General features: G+C 44.4%; 1 protein-coding gene across 2 annotated transcripts in view; it reads right to left on the reverse strand.

Moving 5' to 3' along the window:
- The window catches only part of ikzf4 (IKAROS family zinc finger 4), a 129,685-nt gene that overhangs the window by 92,619 nt on the left and 16,841 nt on the right, over positions 1 to 20,225 (reverse strand). The window lies entirely within an intron of this gene.

The following is a 20,225-nucleotide window of genomic DNA, read 5'->3' on the forward strand; positions in this document are numbered from 1 at the left end:
CAGATGATCAAATAGCAGGAACGAGTGATGTACAGATATTTTTGGAGTTTTATTATCTTTGATGACCCAGGAGTAATTGTGTGAAACATTCCCTTCAAGAGAATAAATAAGTATTGCCCATAATGGGTCAACTGTACACATGCTGTGGAAGGAGCAAGCTTGATGGGCTGAAATGTACTTCACTTGATGTTCTTAGGGAAGGGTTTTTCGACTTGCAACACACTCCTCCAAAACACAAGACTGTTAAATAGATAGATGATTTGGAGAAACTTTACCAAGAGGCTAAATTAATTTACACTACACCAGGATCAGTGTGAAGCAGTTTGACTCCACAGCCACACTAATGCCGTAAATGCAGCCTGAATCCAGAGTCAGGGTTCGACTAGACGGCGGAGCGAAGTGGCGAGACTCATTGGCTTCACTCCACTTCGCTCAAGAGTCAGGTCAGGTCCTAACTGCACTTCGACTGACCCTAAACTTAGTGTAAATGCAGCCTGAAACACAATCAGCTCCAGAGTGGCGATTTGTATCAATTCCCTCTACAATGAGTTCCTGATGGCAGACTACCTGGGAGGAGGCACAAAATGTTACAAGGGGCATCCCAACAGAGAAGCAAAGTTTAAGAGATATATTCAGCTTCTTTGCACCAATCTATAAAGGCTGCATTACTGGCAAAGTACTACTGTACAACGCAGTAATCTCATTGAAGGATTTAGATGGCAGAGCAGTTTCTTCTTCAGCTGAACCCCAAAGTCTGGATTACTGCCAGTAATCCTCTTCCAAAACATCTCGTCTTTGCCTTGAACATTCTATGGAGTTCACAGCTTTGCCTTAAAGCTTTGTTGTTTCCTTTAACATTGCACTGAATAAAATGGTTCTTATACAGAAGAATTCACAACCCTCCATGTAGAAGTTTTCATGTAAAGTTTTTCTCATCAGTAAGTTGGTATAAAATATTCCAGTCTTCAAATTTAAAAACAGACTAATAAAGGTGCCTTTTATCATTTGTATTAAAAACATTAGCACCGTTACAATCTCCAGTATGGTCCCTCTTCTTTAGCATCTTGGATTGTCACAATAAGTAGTTTTATTGGCTGGTTTTTGCAAGTGTTGTGATTAATAGAGATGCAACAATGTATTTGACAAGTTTGTGGTAAATAAATCCAGGTTGCTTTACTCAGATTTCCTTTTCGGTCTTCGTTTTTCCCTACTTTAAAAATATTGTTTCGAAGCTTTTTCAATTTCCATGTCCCTTTCTACCTTGTTTTCGCTTGGTGGTTGTTACCATGCTTACAGGAGAAAGGAGATCCTGCACGCAGCAACCCTAGGCTGGAAGGTGCCAAGAAAGTCCGAAACTTACTTTTATTCTATCAATTCTGCATCAATACATGTCTACTGCCCACCCCATTGGAATTAGTGTACACCTTGGAAGATATTACACATCTATCAGGATGGGGACAGCATGTTTGGAAGACGTTGGTGTACCATGCCACAGAATTGAAGGACTTAAGGCTAAAGAGATCAAGGGATATGGGAAGAAAGCAGGGACAGGGTACTGAATTTGGATGATCAGCCATGATCGCATTGAATGGCGGAGCAGGCTCGAGGGGCCGAATGGCCTACTCCTATCTTCTATGTTTCTATGACAAGTTTGTGCCTGCGATTCCTGAGCTCAGCCACTTCATCAAATTTGAGAAGTAGGAGAGGGAGAAATGGGAAGGGGGAAAAGAAAAAAAAAAAAAAAAACACATTTGGGCTATTCCTGCATACTTCTGAGCGGCTGGCTCGCAAGCAGCATTGGTAGAAGCCCGGGACGAGGACTCACGCCCAACCTCTTGGCCAGGCAGCAGTGCATCATTCATTGAAAAAGGGGGGGGGGAAGATGATCTTCACTAAAATTGGCCTTTCAGGACTTTACAGCAAATGAACAGTGGTGGCAGAATGTTGATGACCGAACAATTCACGCAAGCCATGCGGCAATGCACGAAGCAGTTAACAACGCAGCATGTTTTCAAACCACACCAGTCCCCACAAAGCCTTGGAAAATCCACTGGACAGAGTCCACAAAGACCAACTTCAATGTCTGAAGGCTTTGGCACCTTAAAAAAACCATCAGGTCTGCATGCCTGTTCCGAACTACTGCAGTGCCTACAGTGGAACTTAAAACAAAGCAAGCACTTGCACCTGAAAATACTGAAATAAAGTATATCACACACACACACACCGACAAAAAACAACGCAATGGTATTATGATAGACACCCACTCTAAGAGGAATCATTAACTAACTTCTTCTAATGCTATGCGTTTGGATTTAATACTTCATTCAAATCATAATTATCGAGGTGGCCAAGTCACAATGCTAACTTTAAAACTGTAATTCAACATTTCAATTTTACAATAATTGCCAGCTCTTTCTCATCCCGGCAAAATACCTCCGCATGAATTAAGCCGTGCTGACAAAACTGGCCGATTTCCTTTCGCTCTGGCCCCTCCAGGTATATAGCTCTATTATTAGTACATTTCCAAATATCAAAGTAAAAAGAACTCTGCAGACTGCAACCAGAAACATTGTCAAACTTGATCTGGTGTTGGATTACAGTCCAACGCCCACTAATGAGCTGGCATGTCCCTGCGTGCTTGGGCTTTTCAGCACATCCACCTATATCTCCTAATGGAGTTGACATGGTTTTAGACACGCTTGACGTATAATGGGAACAAAACAAAGTATTTGGAACACTAGAATTCTATGATGCACTTTGATGAGACGTGCATTTAGTTTGAGTCTAGCGATCACAAAAATCAAGGAACGTTTTCTTCCTGGCTAAAACTAGCAGTCTTATCAAAACCAAAATTCTTATTTTATAGCCTGTAAAAATAACTATCCCTCTACCTTTTACAACAAAAAGGTACTTCATTGCTCTCAATCACTATCCAGAGAGAAATCCACTCACCAACAACAACTTGTATTTATATAGCACCTTTAACGTAGTATAATGTCCCAAGGCGCTTCACAGGAGTGTTAGAAGACAAAAAAATGACACCGAGCCACAGAAGGAGAAATTAGGGCAGGTGACCGAAAGTTTGGTCAAAGAGGGAGGTTTTAAGGAGCATCTTAAAAGGAAGAAAGAGAGGCAGAGAGGTTTAGGCAGGGAATTTGAGAGGTTAGGGCAGGGGCAATAGAAGGCACGGCCGCCAATGGTGAGTGGTTAGAATCAGGGATGCCCAAGAGGGCAGAATTAGAGGAGCGCAGATATCTCCGGGAAGGGGGGGGGGCATTGTGGGGCTGGAGAAGATTACAGAGATAGGGAAGAGGGGCGAGGCCATGGAGGGATTTGAAAACAAGGTTGCTTAAACAGGAGCCTATGTAGGTCAGCGAGCACAGGGGTGGATGGGTGAACAGGACTTGGTACGAGTTAGGACACGGGCAGCCGAGTTTTGGATGATCTCAAGTTTACATAAGGTAGAATGTGGGAGGCCAGGCAGGAGTGCGTTGGAATAGTCAAGTGTAGAGGTACCAAAGGCATGGATGAGGGTTTCAGTAGCAGATGAGCTGAGGCAAGGGCGGAGACGGGCGATGTTACGGAGGTGGAAATAGGCGGTCTTAGGTATGCTGCGGAAACGTGGTCGGAAGCTCATTTCAGGGTCAAATATGACACCAAGGTTGCGAACAGTGTGGTTCAATCTCAGACAGATGTTAGGGAGAGGGATGGAGTCAGTGGCTAGGGAACAGAGTTTGTGGTGGGGACCGAAAACAATGGCTTCGGTCTTCCCAATATTTAATTGGAGAAAATTTCTGATCCAGAACTGTATGTCGGACAAGCAGTCTGACAATTTAGGCACCGTGGAGGGGTCGAGAGAAGTGGTGGCGAGGTAGAGCTGGGTGTCGTCAGCGTACATGTGGAAACTGACGCTGTGTTTTCGGATGATGTCGCCAAGGGGCAGCATGTAGATGAGAAATAGGAGGGGGGCCAAGGATAGATCCTTGGGGGACACCAGAGACAACGATGCGGGAGCGGGAAGAGAAGCTGTTGCAGGTGATTCTCTGGTTACGATTAGATAGATAAGAATGGAACCAGGCGAGTGCAGTCCCACCCAGCTGGACGACAGTGGAGAGGCGTTGGAGGAGGATGGAGTGGTCAACTGTGTCAAAGGCTGCAGACAAGTCAAGAAGGACGAGGAGGGACAGTTTACCTTTGTCACAGTCACAAAGGATGTCATTTGTGACTTTGACGGGAGCAGTATCGGTACTGTGGCGGGGGCGGAAACCTGATTGGAGGAATTCAAACATGGAGTTGCAGCAAAGATGGGCACGGATTTGGGAGGCGACAACACGTTCAAGGACTTGAGAGGAAAGAGGTTGGAGATGGGGGCGGTAGTTTGCAAGGATGGAGGGGTCAAGGGTTATTTTTTTTTTTTTTTTTTTTTTTTGGAGAGGGGTGATGACAACAGATTTGAGGGACAGCGGGGGCAGTACCTGAGGAGAGAGAACCATTAACAATGTCAGCTAACATGGGAGCCAGAAAAGGAAGTCAAGCGGTCAGCAATTTGGCGGGAATAGGGTTGAGGGAGCAGAAAGTGGGTCTCATGGGCAAGATGAGCGTGGAGAGGTCATGAGGGGAGATCAGAGAGAAACTGAGTTCAGGGCGAGGGCAGGGGGGAACCTTAGAGGAAGTTTGGCCCGGTGGGCCAAAAACTGATAGCTTGAGGGATGCTCTCGATTGTTCCAATCCACTCCCACATAGCCCACATTTAGAATGTTTGCCCTGTGCTGCTTTTACGATGCAGTTTTCCCAAGTTAAAATGGCAGTTGTTCTTAGCCAAGCTCCTAAGTACGCATGGAATTGATCCACTAAGAATTTTAAAACCGCAAGGAACGAGGTGTTTTTCCTTCGCATGACCAACTAAACTTCTCACCACTACATCAGTGGCACTACTACTTTTAGGATACAGTAACATAGAAGATAGGAGCAGGAGTAGGCCATTCGGCCCTTCGAGCCTGCTCTGCCATTCAATGAGATCATGGCTGATCATCCAAATTCAGTACCCTGTCCCTGCCTTCTCCCCATACCCCTTGATCCCTTTAGCCTCAAGAAATATATCCAACTCTTTCTTGAATATATTTAATGAACTGGCCTCCACCGCCCTCTGTGGTAGAGAATTCCACAGGTTCACCACTCTCTGGGTGAAGAAATTCCTCCTCATTTCAGTCCTAAATGGCTTACCCCTTATCCTTAGACTGTGACCCCTGGTTCTGGACTCCCCGGCCATCAGAAACATCCTTTCTGCATCTAGTCTGTCCAGACCTGACAGAATTTTATAGGTTTCGATTAGATCCCCTCTCAATCTTCTAAACTCCAGTGAGTATAAGCCCAATTGACACAATCTCTCCTCGTACGTCATTCCTGCCATCCCAGGTATCAGCCTGGTGAATCTTCGCTGCACTCCCTCCATGGCAAGAACGTCCTTCCTCAGGTAAGGTGACCAAAACTGCACACAATACTCAAGGTGCGGTCTCACCAAGGCCCTGTACAACTGCAGCAAGACAACATTAAGAGACTAGCATTCGGCAGCAACTTGCAAATATAAAGTGGGGGGGGGGGGGGGGGGGGAAAAGAAGGGAAAAGAGTTTTATTAGCAGCAGGTAGGAGTTTGTGGACCAACTGATTCAGCCATTTAGCCCTGACCGAGAATGAACAAAAATCATTTTAATTTTGAAAATCAAGCCATAACATTACACTGGACTTCAATAATAGCACACCACATGAATATCAAGGAAACTTAACATTTCTACTACTTTCCCGGAATGATTCACACAATTTGTACAAGAAGAATTCATGTTGGTTGCGAGGGGGAGCAGAAATCATAATCGTCTTGTCTGGAGACTGGAGTACCAGAATCAAAGCCTAATCTTTGTCGATCTGTAGTGTGTGGAAGTGTGCATTGCAGGAAGGAAGGAGTTTGTACAAGTGCAGGGTCACCGCCAGGGCCAGAATATCAATACAAAATTTCAGACATACTGTAGCAGGTACAAAAAAAAATAAAAAGCGTTAAGACATTCAGGCAAGTTTTGATGTTGGGCTTCCTGAAAGCGGACAGAAACCCTGCAGAGGAACTGAACATCACCTTATTTTGATGCTTTCACTCACTAAAACCTTATGAGAATTTGGCCTTGGTGAAGAGGTCGTAGCGTCTCTCTTTGGGGCAGGTTCGGTTCCTGAATAGCCATGGTGGATGCCACTGACAGAATATTGTAATTTTTTTTTTTTTTTAAATCGAGTCGAAGGTTCAAAAATGTAGCAAATGCAACAGCTACATTTTCAGGCCAGGAATGTGAGTGGTTGGGAGGAGCGGAGAAAGAGGATGAAGATTTAGAAAACAATTTAAAATGACGACGGGTCTGGCCGCTACACTTATTTACTGGAGGTGAAAGCATTCCTTTGAAAACAATGAGAATTCTGGTAGGTTCCAGCCAGATCCTGAAAGAAAGTACTAGAGAAACCTTAGGTGTACTTCCAAAAGGTGAGAGGGTCACAGCTCATAATTTACAGAACACCATCCATAAATTAGAGTTTTCACAAGGGCACAAATCCTCTTAAGCACACAAGGAGATGGAGCACATAAAAAAGTGTGGGAGTTTAAATGTTCTTTTATGCTTATGCATCATTGGACACCCCATCATTGCACCCTATAAGCACCGGAAGAATTTCTACATCAAAATTAACAACATTTTTTTTTTACTTTGTAGACTGCCCTTTGAAATACACTGGAATATTCATGATTTTTTTTCTCCAGTACCTAAACACTGGACTCTCAACCAAGAGAGAAGAGTAAGCAGTCAAGTTTTTCTTCTGTGCAAATTTTGTGATCGAGGGGAGGAACAGAATACTCGCCATTTCAGGTACCCAGTAACATCAAGCACTCCCAGGGTTAGTGTAGAGTTGGGGCAACTTTGTGCCGTGGCATATGTCCACTGGGAACTTGATTGTGTCTCCTCAAACTCATATCATGGAGAACTCCTGCAACCAGCAGAGACAGGACTTTCATCCCATTTGCCTTGGCTCACTTCAAACCTAGGTCCCAGAGGTGAATGGTTAGTGTCGAACCTATTACACCATCCAGTCACCAAATATTCATCTTTTGATGGACTTGCATACTTAGATTACAACAGGGCAAGTTCTTGCAGTCAACTCGGTTGTTTGGGAGAAACAAAACTGCCCAGGGAACCCACCAATCAAGTACACCATCTAAAAGGCACTTCAACAATGCATGTGCGTCACTGGCTCAGATTTGCTCAAGGCAGGCGGCCAGGAATACCAGCAGTTTTCAGAGCTAAGTATTGTTCCAATATAGATGCCAAGTTGGGTTCAGCATGTGCCTGCGTCACATTGCGGCTGGTATGGCTGCTGACATCATGACACACTTTTTTAGTCCGTTAACTGCCTGGACTTTAAATGACCTGGCTCACCATTACATTTTACTGTAGTATAAAGCCTTCATTAGCCGAGGCATAGAATACAAGAGCAGGGAGGTTATGATGGAGCTGTACAAAACGCTAGTTAGGCCACAGCTGGAATACTGTGTGCCGTTCTGGTCGCCACACTGTAGGAAGGATGTGATTGCACTGGAGAGGGTGCAGAGGAGATTCACCAGGATGTTATCTGGGCTGGAGCGTTTCAACTATGGAGAGAGACTGGACAGGCTGGGGTTGTTTTCCTTAGAGCAGAGAAGGCTGAAGGGGGACCTGATTGAGGTGTACAAAATGATGAGGGGCATAGATAGGGTAGCTAGAAAGGAACTTTTCCCCTTAGTAGAGGGGTCAATAACCAGGGGACATAGTTTCAAGATAAGGGGCTGGAGGTTTAGAGGGGATTTGAGGAAAAAGTTTTTCACCCAGAGGGTGGTTGGAATCTGGAACTCACTGCCTGAAAGGGTGGTAGAGGCAGGAACCCTCACAACATTCAAGAAGCATTTAGATGAGCACTTGAAACGCCATAGCATACAAGGCTACGGACCTTCTATGCTGTATAACTATGACTCTAAACTGTTACACATGCTTCTGAAACAGGTAAACAGAAGAATGCATTCAAAATGGCTATCGAATGAACCTCTGAATCTTTCGGATATCAAGGCACCAACACTTCATGTACGCTCGTTAGTCAAGTGGTTCATGAGCAGATCGCTGGGATTCAGATCTGCTCTCGAGTCCAGGTGCACTTCACAATTGTAAAGGCAAGAGGGCGGAGCATTTAACTGCTTTCCCATGACCTGGACTTTGGGAACCACTGAATATAAAAGCAGCTTAATAGTATATATGACTGGCACTGGCATCATCTGTGGAAATCGCTACTGACTTAATGTCCCTCTCAAATATTGGGGGGGGGGGGTTCCCTAAAGCTATTTAAAGTGGAGTCTGCTGTTGATGCAGGTCACAGAATACCAAGACGTGGATTTGCACTTGCAATTCTCCAGATGGCCAGTTTTTGATCATCGCTGGGTCACCGAGAGAGGAACCTTGCAAGGGAAACGCACTCCTTCCTCTTGCTTTCCAACTCCACAGGAACGGAGAAACAGACACGCATGGCACCCCCAGATCGCTCTTATGCACCTCCTTATGGCCAGTTAAAGAGCGGAGGTAACAAGGGCCCACAAGCAGATCAACTGTTCACCCTCTGGTAACATAGAAACATAGGAGCAGGAGTAGGCCATTCGGCCCTGCTCCTCCATTCAATATGATCATGGCTGATCCTCTGTCTCAATACCATATTCCCGCTCTCTCCCCATACCCCTTGATGCCTTTTGTGTCTAGAAATCTATCTATCTCCTTCTTAAATATATTCAGTGACTTGGCCTCCACAGCCTTCTGTGGTAGAGAATTCCACAGGTTCACCACCCTCTGAGTGAAGACATTTCTCCTCATCTCAAACATCCTCCCTGCATCCAGTCTGTCTAGCCCGGTCAGCATTTTATACGTTTCAATGAGATCCCCTCTCATTCTTCTAAACTCTAGTGAATACAGACCTAGTCGACCCAATCTCTCCTCATATGACAGCCCTGCCTTCCCAGGAATCAGTCTGGTGAACCTTCGCTGCACTCCCTCTATGGCAAGTATATCCTTTCTTAGGTAAGGAGACCAAAACTCCACACAGTACTCCAGGTGTGGTCTCACCAAGGCCCTGTATAACTGTAGGAAGACATCCTTACTCCTGTGCTCAAATCCTCTTGCAATGAAGGCCAACATACCATTTGCCTTCCCAACTGCTTGCTGCACCTGCATGTTTGCTTTCAGTGACGGTACACAACAGGAAGGACAAAAAATACTTAATACCATGCAATTGGAAAGGTCAAAATGGATAGCAGAGCTCAAAATAAATAAAACCCAAAGTTGTAGGAGAATCGGGGCAAGGATAAGGAAGTTGATGCCACACACTCGCCGCCAATTTCTCACTGTGTGCTGTCACAGGTGTCAGAAACCAAAGCTTCGCCACAGAGGTGTGGTGGGGAGAGTCAGATTCCCCTTTCATGCCAACCATTTCTTTCCCCCTCAACTCTCCATTCACAACTTGAACTCCTATATCGGGCAAGATTCTCCTAGTGTCTGCCGTGTACTTGGACAGGATACATGAAACAGCTTGTTTGACAGAGGAGCTTTCTCTCGTGTCTCGCCTCCTTCCGACAGGTTACAGACTTTTAAAACCCAAATTTCACATCACTTAATCACTACTTCTGGGCTTACCTTTACTTGGCCTCTCTCCCCTTTTCAATTCTCAACACATCACCTAGGTTACTCAGTTTTAAAAAAAAACTTGCAGAACCGCTCTAATGTGCATCTTGGTGACTTATTTCAGAGAGATGTATTGGTGTCGATTTAGAAGCAAGTTGCTCACCCAGCCACAGAGACCGACCAAGGAAAAGGGGAGGAAGAAAGGAAAGCATAAGGTTGGCTGACAGTACAACCCAAGTCATGGGATAAAAGGACCATTTAAAAAAAACAAGCTGCTGAAAGATGCTTTGGAAATACATACATATAGGTGCCTAACATCAGCACATCAATAGTGCACCAGTTTCTTTTGTTGTGCTTAAAGAAAGTTGAGGGGTGGAGGGGAAGGAATCTTAATACCATGAGCCCACGGGGAGGGGGGGGGGGGGAAATCAACATCAAGACCGATTCCATAATGTAATTGTTTAGTTGGTGGCACTCTTGCCTCACAATCAGAGGGTTGTGGGCTCAATCCCCACTCCAAGGCAGACTTTTAGTGCAGCACGGAAGGAGTGCTGTACTATTGGAGACGTCGTCCTGCAGATGAGATTTTAAACCGAGGCCCCTCCAGGTGGATGTTATAGAGCCCATATCACTATTTGCAAAAGGAGCAGGGAGCTCTCCCTTAATGAACACCACTAAACCACTCTATAGTCATTGCGCCCATTACCGTTTATAGGACCCTGCAGTGCACAAAATGGCAAATCACATTCACCAACCTAAGTGACTACCCTTCAAAAGTAGTTCGTTTGAAGAATTTTTGATCATTTGAAAGATGCCGCAAGGTGTTATATAAATGCAGGGCATTCTTTCTCTTCGGCTCGGCACAAGCGATAAAAACCCAGTTGCAGGAAAGTGGAGATGAGGTCAAAGATCAGCCGTGATCTTATCGAATGGCGGAGCAGGCTCGAGGGGCCGTGTGGCCGACTCCTGCTCCTAATTCTTATACTATTATGTAATAGAAGAGGCAAACTCGGTTTCTCGAACACTTTCAGTATGATAATGTACGTTTATCAATTCTGATACAAAGTTTAAAGAAAGCAAATGTGTGTCAGAATTTCAGAACCCTAATAAACTGCCTAGCTCAAATTCCCACATGTCTCCTACCACACAGTGCGTGCCAGTGCACAAGTCTGCATGTCAGTAGGGAGATCACATTTAGTAGTGCAACGCTGTCCAAAATGATTTTCATCCTTGGGGACAGTGATAAACAAGCATGCCTTCAGATCTCCAGTGGAACACGGTTTCAAGTGAATTTATTTCACAAGACGCCAGATGCAAGGTTGGAAAACCATCCACACCAGCAGTCAGCGCCAAAGAAACCTATACCTGGATCGAAGGATGAAATTCTGATCTGCCAAATCACTTCCTTTTCACTCTAGTTCTGTAGAATTCCTGATCCAGACAGAACTCGACGTAAAATCCTGATCCAAGCACATTTTCCCCTGTGATCCAGGCCTTCCAAGCTCAAACTGAAGAGTGTTACCATTTCACTGACAAAAGCAGATACATTGCGAGTCTTATCTTTTCCACGTCAATAGTTGTAGAAGTTGTCCCCGTTCGCAAAACAAATATTTCCTCTTTAGTCTTCACGGGCTAGCCATCTTCAGAGGGTTGGGCAGTATCTAATTTCCAAAACATCTACCATACGCTCCTTTGTGCCAGTACCAAGTCAGAAAGAAAGATAATTCACCCTTCAATTTCCCCATGCTCCTTGAAATTGCCCGTCCTTTATTTGGCTTTCCCTTGACAACACAGCTGTGATAGAGAACTCCCCACATTAAAGGATGGTAGGTGCACAACAATATCTTGGTGCGCAGTGGCACAGCTCCTTGAAAGCACCAGGGTGGTGCCCACGACGCCATGCTTCAATTAGGATATTTTATACCGCTTTGATTTACAGCAGAGTATATTGGGCCATAAGACAAACATTGCAGGATTAGCTCCCCTGATAACTTACCGAGTAAGAGCACTAGCCAGTGTGTTAGTGTTTCAGCCGTGGGTCAGTTGGTAGCACTCTTGAACCCACAACCTCTGACTCGGAGGCAAGTCCCCACTCCAGAAATTTGAGCACAAAAATCTAGGCTGACGCTCCAGTGCAGTACGGAGAGAGTGCTGCACTGTCGCAGGTGCCATCTTTCAGATGAGGCTTTAAACCAAGGCGCTCTCGTGTGGACGTAAAAGATCCCATGGCACTATTCAAAGAAGAGGAGCATGGGAATTCTCCTGGTGTCCTGGCCAACATTTATCCCTCAACCAACATCACAAACAGATTATCTGTTCATTGCTGTTTATGGGAGCTTGCTGTGCATAGGTTGGCTGCCACATTTCCTACATTACAACAGTGACTACACTTCAAAAAGTACTTAATTAGCTGTGAAGCGCTTTGGGACATCTCACAGTCATGAAGGCGCTGTACAATTGCAAGTCTTTTGGTGAGCCGCACAGAGCAGGAAATTCGAGGCTCAACCCCTGGTCTGTACTGGGCTTTCTCATCTCAGCTGGGGCAACATTTGGAATGCTACAATCCCTAGTTGTATCCAGTGATCGCCCATACATGTGGATGTCAAGCAAAGCTAGCTTTGAGCTGGCACTATGGAACTGTATTCCACTAACAGTTGGCAACTTCAGGAGAGAATAGTTAAAAGGGGGAGGGGGGTGGGGCGAGAAAGAAGGGTGGAAAAATTGTACATATTAATTTCCTCCATACTTATTTCAGTTCAAGACCACAGCTTTCCCCAAATTAATCAATCAGATTTTCATCTCGAGTGTTTAAGAGAAGCTATACGGAGATTGTGTCCAGGTTGTATCTTGTGCTGAGGACTCCATTTTGTGAATAAAAGGCAGTGTCTGCAGAAAGCTGCTGAAGCAGGCATTATCTGGAACATGTCCAGATCAGCTCAGACCCTTAAGGCCCCTTCGTGGCTGGTACAAGCTGGAGTCAGAAAAATAGCTGTTTGTTCTTTGTGTAGTTCTGACCTTCTGGTAGATAATTCTATCTGTCCTGCAGCCACAGAAGGAGCAACATTTACCTTTTCCCTAGATGTCGTTAGATAGGCAATTTACGAGTGAAGGCCGTGGAAATCTACCAATCAGACAGCAAGTCTCTGGAATGCAGAGCTAATGAAAGTTCATGTAAATTAAGGGTAAAGGTCATGAAGGTATTTGATGCAATGCCCCAAAGCTAAGGGTATAATAACTGGACCAATGTAATGTGAAGTTAGGGAAGATAGAGGGTTGGCCAGTCAGTTACTGAGCTCAGCAACTGTAACGCAAGGTTTCCCACAGTCTTCGCATCGTTGTGTGTGTTGTCTGGGAGTATCATTTCCTCTAATAAATCTATAACCAAAAGACTCAGAGTCTTGAACTCTCATTCCTACCACAGAAACAACTCCACACTTGTCTCTCGAGCACTTATCTGAGGAAGGACGTTCTTGCCATGGAAGGAGTGCAGCGAAGATTCACCAGGCTGATACCTGGGATGGCAGGAATGACGCACGAGGAGAGATTTGGTCGATTGGGCTTGTACTCGCTGGAGTTTAGAAGAATGAGAGGGGATCTCATTGAAACTTATAAAATTCTGACAGAACTGGACAGACTAGATGCAGGAAGGATGTTCCCGATGGCGGGGGAGTGCAGAACCAGGGGTCACAGTCTAAGGATAAGGGGTAAGCCATTTAGGACAGAGATGAGGAGGAATTTCTTCACCCAGAGAGTGGTGAACCTGTGGAATTCTCTACCACACAAGGCAGTAGAGGCCAATTAATTAAATATATTCAAGAAGGAGTTGGATATATTTCTTAAGGCTAAAGGGATCAAGGGATATGGGTAGAAAGCAGGGACTGGGTACTGAATTTGGATGATCAGCCATGATCGCATTGAATGGCGGAGCAGGCTCGAGGGGCCGAATGGCCTACTCCTGCTCCTATCTTCTATGTTTCTATGTTTCTATTCCCAACAATTATACTTAATGTCGTCACCTCATCAACAGCTCTCTAGTTTCTCCATCTGAATTTTAAGATGCTCAAATAAGTTACAGTTCAAGCCAGCATAAAAGTTGCTCCACAATTTTGTAGTTACCATTCTGACAAAAGAAAATATTGAAATACATGCTCCCTTCGAATGCACGTTATGAAAATATAAAACACTAGACTTGGAAGGTTGGCCCTACAGATATGCCAAGAAATCGCCTCAGCAACAAACATGGGCACTTTCTCACACAGTTCCAGCAACGGAGTCTGCCTACAAAACTGCCAAAAAAACCATTCAGCTCTTTCAAATACAGCACTACATTAAGAGGTCTAAATGTAGTCTCCTTAAGGAATGCATTATTTTGTATTTGTTTTAACAAAGACTCTTGTGTTGTTTTAATCTGGATTCAGTCAACTCAAAATGTATACTTAATCCCAACACAGAATTCCACTAAACCAAACCATTCCCCATTCACTTCAACAGCAGAGAGTTCCAAGCATAACACTCAATGCTAAATCCTGATCGAAGCACAAAACGTTACACAACCCATTGAATTTTAATACTCCGCAGGTTAAAACCAAGTTCCACCTCGACACCAAAGTACATTTTCAAAAGTTCGCATTGTTGCAGAATGTGTGTTAAATGCCCACCTGAAATTCTCCCCCATTCCACCCGTCCCCCATCTTCTGAAGACGCCAACTCATACAGGGCTGCAGCTTCACAGGAGCATTTCACATCGCCCAACTAACCATTCTTCACATGCAAGTCTAAATAGTGAGCGTTGGTAGGCTATTTGACTGAAGGAGCCATCACAGAAGTAAAAGCCTGGTCTCACTCGATATCCACATGTGTGCAGTCTCCAACTGTGGTCACTACTGGTTGGTTTTTCCTCCTTCTTAGTCGAGGGGACACAGAGGCCAATTTCAGCATCTCAGCATCAGCTAATTCCGCACAGACTGGGAATGTCACCAGGAATCTCCGGATCTGCATGGTTCAGTTACTCACTACCTTGAACAACCGAACCAATCAAGGGAGTTCAGTTCAAAAATATCTTTCGGTTTTTATTTGGAGTGGCTATAGCCGATTTTGCACTGTGCTCATTTAGCTTGGATTCCAGGAGCCTCCCCACCCTGTGTTTATGCCACTAAAGCGGTCTCTCATCTCAAAGACAGAATAGTAAACCCATGAAAAACTGGATCCATGATTCTGGCGATAAGACAGCATGAGAGAGCTGGATTTAGTGTAAACACAGAGTGCTAGCTCATGGACCTGGGCCTCCCCAAATCCAAAACACACACGTGAAGACAACTTTTCCAGTGCATGGACTGATGTGCAAATTAGCTTTGTGTCTACAGATAACAGAAATCGTGATCCAATTACAAAATTTGTGCACAAACCAGTTTGTCAAGAGGACATGAATTAGAGACTTAGTGAAAATACTGCAAACTGATTCTACCTTTGGACATCCTGAACGACGCAGAAACTATCTATTCTCCTTGCTGTTGTGTTCATACTCCCAGTGCCCAGCACAGTCACATTATCAGGACTAAATGATAACAGTCTTCATTTCCACATGCCTTAGCAGTTACTTCTTCAATATCAGCTGCTTGTGAAAATGGAAACAAAAAGGTTTCCAATTAAATGTCTCAAAAGTAAATTAAAAAACCTTCACTGATAATTTGTTCAAAATGCTGTGCTTCTTTTTTTAAAAACACATACGTTATAAATAACAGTTACGCTGTCGAAATTCTCTGCAGTTATACAAGTGCATCCAAGCAGCTTCTTGGCAGCTTAGTATGCAAGTAAACCACAGTGTGCAACTGAGCCATATAAACAAGGAAGGTGCCAGGTTCAATCCCCCATTCAGGCTAGGTTCACGCAGCTACATCAGAGCAGCAACGGGCCTCACGTGTCCCTTTGCTAGGGAAAGAATGGGGGGGGGGGGGGGTGGGGGGGAGGGAAGGGAAAAGAGTGCCGGATCACTATTCAGCGACTCCAGGTGGAAATCAAGTGTGTACACTGACGTCATCAAGAAAGAACAGACTTACCTTTATAAATAGCACCTTTCACTTCCTCAGGACATCCCAATGCGCTTCACAACCAATGAAGTACTTGATGTGTAGTCACTACTGTAATGTAGCAGCCAAAATTGCACACACACACACAGCGAGGTGATGAATGACTAGATAATCTGCATTAGTGGCAATGGTTAAGGGATAAATATTGGTCAGGACACCAGGGGAACTCCCCTGCTATTCTTCCAATAGCGCCATGGGATCTTTTACATCCATCGGAGGGGTCCGATGGGGTCTAGTGCACGTCGAACGACTTGGGTTGTCACTTCTTCGAAAGAATTAAAAAAGGCAGTCAGGCAGAACCTTCCTTGTCTAAAGCAATGTTGACTGGTGTTAACTAGGTTGCTGCTAGGGTTACAAAGGGGTGGAAAGTTTCCGGTAAATTTCCGGAAATTTTCCACGGGAAGTTTAGCTTGGGAATTTTGGGAATTTTGCCCAAAAAAGCACATGCTAGCATAATATTGTTTTTTTTGTATTTCTTTTTTTTCCCCCCCCCCCCACAGGTCCTCTCTTAAAATTACTAACAGAGATGGAATCTTAATTATTATGGAATTTCTTAATCAATATATGTTTATCTTCTTAATAACAACAGAAAATGCTGGAAAAACTCAGCAAGTCAGGCAACATCCGTGGAGAGAAATTTGAGTTGACGTTTCGGGTTTGACCCTTCTTCAAAACTGGAGAGAAAAGGAACTAGATCGAAGGCAGGGCTGCGATCGGACAAAAGAATTAAAGAACCAAAAGAAGTAAAAGAGATTAGAAGCTAGACGAGATGGTAATAGGCTGTGATTAGGTGTAAAGTGTACTGGCAGGGCAAAAGATAGCTGCCAGGTGTGAGAGAGAAACAAAAAATTTCTCTCCACGGATGTTGCCTGACTTGCTGAGTTTTTCCAGCATTTTCTGTTGTTATTTCGGATTTCCAACATCTGCAGTATTTTGCTATCGTACTATGTTTATCTTCTTACTTGGCTTGTTTTAATAATTACAAGTTTTGTGTGTGACTGTGAACAAATGTGTCCTGATTGGTTGGATGAGTGGATGAGCGATTAGCTCCCTCTATTTGTAATATTTGCATATCGAATTGAGATTGGCCTGCAGGCATCTGTAAGACTGCTATAGTTTTTTTAAGATCCAGGTTAGGGTTCCTGAGGGAAGTCATTTTGTTTTCTGCTGATGTTGTGATGATGCAGTAAGTAAATCAGACTTTATACCAAATAAACCAGTTACTTGTTGAACTCTGTTGTCCTTCAATTTAAAATATACAAAATAATACACTATTGGTGATGTAGCGTCGTGTGTGTACAGGTCATGCTTCCATCACATGGAGCATCAGCAAAAATGTACTCACCCTGTTGCAATCGTGCTGATCGACCGCAGTTCGACACAGAGATGAATGCCCTTTATTTCTCTGCATAGAACAGTGCCACGTTTACTGTCGAATGTGTGGAAGCATTTTACCCCAGACATTAAAAGATGGAAAGACTGTGTACATGTGCAAACACTGTAGAAAGCCATATGTAAAGAATGCCACAAAGATGCAGCAGCATTTATCCAAATGCAACAACTTCACTCAAAGCTCACAGCAGTCAGCCCAGAGTTCCTCTGCTTCCATTCAAGAAGATGATGGTTCTCATTCAGCATCAGGCTCCTTATCATCAGCAACTCCTGGCCCACTTGGAAGGTTCTTTGATACAATGGATAACCATAGCCAGAAGAATGCAGATGAGTGCCTTGCTCGAGCTGTATATGCAACAGGCTCACCCCTCATGCTCACAGCCAATGTGTACTGGAAGAGATTTTTCAATGTTATTCGCCCTGCATACTGTCCTCCCACCAGACATGCTTTGTCTACTTATTTGCTGGAGGCTGAGTATAACAGAGTCCAAGGAAAGCTCAAAGAAACGATAGCGAAGGACAACAGACACACAGGCACATACATTGCTGATGAGCTGAAAGCGGTCATCAACGATCTTGGATCACAAAAGGTCTTTGCAGTAGTTACTGACAATGCTGCGAATATGAAGGCTGCTTGGGCTCAAGTGGAGGAGGCCTACCCTCATATTACGTCTATTGGGTGCGCAGCTCATGGGCTTAACCTGCTCCTCAAGGACATCATGGGTTTGAGAACCATGGAAGCACTGTACAAGAAAGCCAAGCAAGTTGTTAAGTATGTCAGGGGAAAACAGGTAGTTGCAGCAACCTACAAACTCCAAGCAAATGGCAAAGAACAAGAACACCACACTGAAGCTGCCCAACAACACTAGATGGGGTGGTGTTGTCATAATGTACAACAGTCTTCTGGAGGGTAAGGAGTCGCTGCAAGAAATGGCAATATCCCAGTCTGGGGATATGGAAACCACCATCAAGAAAATACTGCTGGATGATGTGTTTTGGGAGAGAGTGGTTAGCAGCCTTAAACTACTCTCACCAGTAGCATCTGCAATTGCTCAGATTGAAGGAGATGACGCTGTCTTGTTAGATGTTCTCAGGCTTTTTACTGATTTAAAAGAACAAATCAGCATTGCCCTACCCACATCCCTGCTGCTCAAAGCAGAGGAGAAGGTAATTGTTCAATTCATAGACGCGTCAAGAATTTTGTGTCAAGCCGATTCATGCTGCAGCATACATGCTGGACCCAAAGCATGTTGGGAGACCAATACTTTCTGGCGAACAGATCAACAGCGCTTACAGTGTGATTTCTACCCTCTCACACCATCTCAATCTGGATGTGGGCAAAGTTCTCTACCAAGCAAGGTCTTTGGAATGGGGATGGGATATGGGAATCATGCAAGCATATCAGTGCACATACCTGGTGGAAGGGACTTTGTGCATCTGAGGCCCTGTCACCTATTGCATCGGTGATACTCCAAATCCCACCTTCATCAGCGGCCTCTGAACGAAACTGGTCACTTTTTGGGAATACGCATACAAAGGTGTGCAACAGGCTGACTAACAAGAGAGTGGAGAAACTGGTGGCTATCCGGGCGAACCTACAACTTATTGAGCCAGATACAGAAGTGTCCACCACACAGCTAGACACTGACACAGAGGAGGAAATGGACATGTCAGAGCCAGAGAATCAGGAGGAGCAATGAGGAGTAGAAGACTCAGAAGACTCATGAGTAGAAGACTCAAAAGGACAAATTACAGGCTAAATAAGCTGACGCTCTTATTTTATTTTAGATGGGTCTTTTTTGTGGGGTTCAATAAAGTTCAAAGTTATAACCTAAATAAAGTTTTGAAAGCCTGTTTTTATTTGTATGGAACAGTATGTCTATTTTGACGACAAAGATAATATAAGGGTCAGAGACAAAAACCATCGGTGTGCAAAAAAACTAAAAATTCCCATAAATTCCCATGGAAAGTTTCCTCTTTTAAAAATTCCCAGAATTTTGCAACCCTAGTTGCTGCACAGATGATCCCTCGTTTACTCCTGGTAACCATGCCAATATTTTACACAACATTGAAGACCAATAGATCTGCAGTTGCCCATGTCTGTTCTATCACCCTTTTTGAATTTACTTGGCAATAGTATGTTTTAAAGTTTTCCCTTGGTCAGACTAGCTTAAAAGTTACACATCAAGTATTCGAGACTTTGTTCCAGGTAGTTAGTGATGACACAAGGAAAGATTTCTTAAACATTTGACAATCCACACTGTGCAAGGACTGCAGAGCTTTCGGGAGGTATCTTAGAAAAATAGGAGCAGGAGTCGGCCATTCGGCTCTTCGAGCCTGCTCCGCCATTCAATATCAGGGCTGACCCTCTATCTCAATACCATATTCCCGCTCTCTCCCTCCTTGATGCCTTTTGTGTCTAGAAATCTATCTCCTTCTTAAATATTCAGTGACTTGGCCTCCACAGCCTTCTGTGGTAGAGAATTCCACAGGTTCACCACCCTCTGAGTGAAGACATTTCTCCTCATCTCAGTCCTAAATGTCCTACCCCGTATCCTGAGACTGTGACCCCTCGTTCTAGACCCCCCCAGCCAGGGGAAACATCCTCCCTGCATCCAGTCTGTCTAGCCCCGTCAGAATTTTATACGTTTCAATGAGATCCCCTCTCATTCTTCTAAACTCTAGTAAATACAGGCCTAGGCGACCCAATCTCTCCTCATACGACAGTCCTGCCATCCCAGCAATCAGTCTGGTGAACCTTCGCTGCACTCCCTCTATGGCAAGTATATCCTTTCTTAGGTAAGGAGACCCAAACTGCACACAGTACTCCAGGTGTGGTCTCACCAAGGCCCTGTATAACTGTAGTAAGACATCCTTGCTCCTGTACTCAAATCCTCTTGCAATGAAGGCCAACATACCATTTGCCTTCCTAACTGCTTGCTGCACCTGCATGTTTACTTTCAGTGACTGGTGTACAAGGACACCCAGGTCCCTTTGTACATCAGCATTTCCCAATCTAGCACCA

This window comes from Somniosus microcephalus, chromosome 33, assembly GCF_052327205.1.
Source record: "Somniosus microcephalus isolate GS21.2 chromosome 33, FLI_Smic_1.0, whole genome shotgun sequence".
Lineage (NCBI taxonomy): Eukaryota > Metazoa > Chordata > Chondrichthyes > Squaliformes > Somniosidae > Somniosus > Somniosus microcephalus.